This window comes from Mus caroli, chromosome 6 (assembly GCF_900094665.2).
Source record: "Mus caroli chromosome 6, CAROLI_EIJ_v1.1, whole genome shotgun sequence".
In the NCBI taxonomy this organism is placed as follows: domain Eukaryota; kingdom Metazoa; phylum Chordata; class Mammalia; order Rodentia; family Muridae; genus Mus; species Mus caroli.
This window is the reverse complement of record NC_034575.1, coordinates 3,259,372-3,262,514: the sequence shown is the minus strand read 5'-3', so window position 1 is coordinate 3,262,514 and position 3,143 is coordinate 3,259,372. Positions and strand designations below refer to the sequence as shown.

The 3,143-nt window shown below is 40.5% G+C and overlaps 1 long non-coding RNA gene across 1 annotated transcript in view; it reads left to right on the top strand.

Moving 5' to 3' along the window:
• The first annotated feature begins 1,256 nt into the window (after positions 1-1,256).
• Positions 1,257-3,143, top strand: part of LOC115031283 — a 46,041-nt gene continuing 44,154 nt past the window's right edge. Inside the window, exon 1 of the long non-coding RNA XR_003836882.1 lies at positions 1,257-1,531. This is a non-coding gene — a long non-coding RNA (uncharacterized LOC115031283). The remainder of the gene's footprint in view (positions 1,532-3,143) is intronic.

Genomic DNA, 3,143 nt, shown 5'->3' with positions numbered 1-3,143 from the left:
TGTGTGTGTGTGTGTGTGTGTGTGTGTGTGAGAGAGAGAGAGAGAGAGAGAGAGAGAGAGAGAGAGAGAGAGAGAGAGCGCAGAGGGGAGTGGGGGAGGGGAAGGAAGGTTTCCAGATCGTGGAGCTTATTGCCTGCTGAGCCCAAATTCTGTGATCCTGGGCTTAGAGGGGGATGATTGGTTGGGACACAGAACCGACAACTTATGAAGCCAAGGAACCAGTGGAGTCTATGTACCAAGGAAGATATTGGCAACAAGCTGTGCTGTTCTGTCTCTAGATGACGCTGTTCCCTGACCCTGTAAATGTTATAAGTAGCTAGAGTGTTTAGTATAGGATCCCACAATGTCTTTGCCTACCCTGCCGAGAGAAGCTTTTCTACCATGGCAAGAACCTTTGCACTAAGTTGTGTCCAAAGATAATGTGGTGTTTATTTGTTAGAGAGGAGGAGAAATTGTCTCTCTCCTATATTCCTACCCAATAGCTATGCTCCCCACCTCAGCCCTTTAGTGTAGTCAGAACAGGGCTTAGGAACTCAAACTATACAGTCTAGTAGGGAGTTTGAACGTGGGGAGGCGCAATAGACACCTCAACTGGCAACACCTTTCACCCATGCTCCTCCTACCAATCCCTCCCTTGGGGAACCAGTTTCCTTGGGGGTCAATACATTTTAAAGGAGAAAAAAACTATTAACCCTTGGAGTTCAGGGGATCCAGTGGGAGCCCAGTTCTAAGCAGAGTTCTAGGGGACTATCTGACAGCATCTCTGTAACTAAGCTCATGTTCAATAAGAGATAAAGATGGATGCAGAGGCATCAGCCCCACCTCCAACCTAGTAACATACATTTTCTGCATTTCAGAATTCTATACACTCACAGTGGTTTGGCATATATTTGGTGAAATTTTTTAAGGAAAAATTAGTGTTGGTTTCGATATATGGTAGCTTTCTCTCTAACATAATTTGAATAATTCAGCAAAGCCCTACTACCAGCTGTACTTCTGCAGCCTCTTCCATTCTTTCCAGCATTATAATTTTGGTTAATTTTCAATTTTAGGTCCTACGTCTCTGCAATTTGTGTATGAATAACAGAATAATTTCCCTCTTTTGTTTCGCCTTTCCTGTTCCTGAATCTAAATAAAGATGGCTTTTTAGTATTAAAAGTGGAAGAAAATTACAGGTAATTATCTTTGACGGTAAAAACGCTGTAATCAGCGGGCTACATGAAAAATTACTCTAATTATGGCTGCATTTAAGAGAATGGAAAAAAACCTTCTTGTGGATAAAAACCTTAAATTGTCCCCAATGTCTGCTTCAAATTGGATGGCACTGCAGCTGGAGGCTTTGTTCAGAATTGATCCTGGGGAGCTACGAACCCAAAGTTTCACAGTAGGAAGGGGGAAAAAAGAAAAGAAAACATTTTTCCTAATGTAACAATGCGAATGCTAGAAAATGACAAGACTGATCGGTTTTAAACCATTCTGAAGACTGACTGAGCGTGGAAGTTGCTCAACAAAAAAGGGAACGGGGATATTGGTAAGTAGTCTTTGCTTTGTGTCTAATTATAGTGACTGTCCTTTTGCACGACTGTATGTCGCTGTCATTATATGGAGCACTCTGAGTATCTCTATTGACTTCTGATAAATGGCTCAGTGGTTTCAAGGTTCATAATTTGAAGGATGCCCAGGTCTGTAGCCATTAATTCTCACAGTATGGGGCTTCCTGCTTGTATGACGAAAGGACTTTTCATTTTCATTATTTCTTTGCTTTCCACGAGATCGGAAGGATGTGTTTCTTGCAGTATAGAACATTTTCCTACCTTGCTAGCTTGCAACGGGTTTTTAACATTAAGCAGTCAAAATTGTGCACTTTGCTTTCTGGGTTTGTTATTCTTTTCTCTTTTTACCTTTTTTTTTTTTAATGCTTCCAAAGGCAGATATAGCTGTGCTATTTTATCTGGGAAAGGGGAAGGAGACTGTTCAGATTCAGCATGGAATTGGCTGGATGTCTAGAAGTTAAGCTGTGTCTAGGTTATTCTAATGTTTTAAAATACAAAATTGTGTGTGAATCACAACAAAATTAAAATGAAAGGCTGAGAACACCCATGGCTCATGTTAAAGTACCTGAGACAAAGACTTGTGGTGCAAACTGACATCTTTTCAGGCACTGAATACGTATGTATAGAGCACACCATATTAGGAAACAAAAATTATTTTAAGAGAGATAAAAAATATAGTGGAAAGGGAGGAAGGATAGACAGACAGAGACCTGGAGCAGTAGAGGACACTCCCAACATTTTGTGGCTTTTACTCCATATATGAAAGAAGACAAAAACATACAAAGTATATATACAACTAAAATTCAACAATATATACAGAAATGTTCCTTGATATAAACGTCCCTATTAGCTTAGTGAATGCCACTATTCACCTAGGAAAGGTGTCAAAGCAATAGAATGGTGATTTTGGTTGTTTTCCTTGGTCTTTCTTCTTTCCAGTTTAGAGTTTGGAGGTGGGTTATGCAAAGAGCATCTTTCTTGTTGCTGTTACTGTTTGTATTAGCTGAGTTGTCATTCCTGATCATTGCATTTTGAAAAGACATGCAGTGTTTCCTTTGTGGCAATGTTCTAATTTTTACAACCAAATTTTCTTCTTTCTTGAAGAGATATTGGGGGGGAGTCCTTCCATTTCTCCTCCTCCTCCTCTTCTTCTTCTTCTTCTTCTTCTTCTTCTTCTTCTTCTTCTTCTTCTTCTTCTTCTTCTTCTTCTTCTTCTTCTTCTTCTCCTCCTCCTCCTCCTCCTCCTCCTCCTCCTCCTCCTTCTCTTCCTCCTCCTCCTCCTCTCAGTCTCAGATTGGTAAATAAAAATTCAGGAGTCCAAAATCTTTGTCTTTTATCATGTAATGCCTTAAACTCATTAAACAAGTAAAAATGCTGCCATGTTTGTGCAGATTTTTCTGCCGGTGAAGAATGTCTGTAAAAAAAGAAAAGTCATTTGGATAGGGAGTACTAAAGAGGAGGCTCGGGGCCTGGATCCCAGAGTGTGAAGGAAAATATCCTTACAGTGATGGGTTTCCAGAACACTGGCACAAAAGCCTCTCTCTCTCTCTCTCTCTCTCTCTCTCTCTCTCTCTCTCTCTCTCTCTCTCT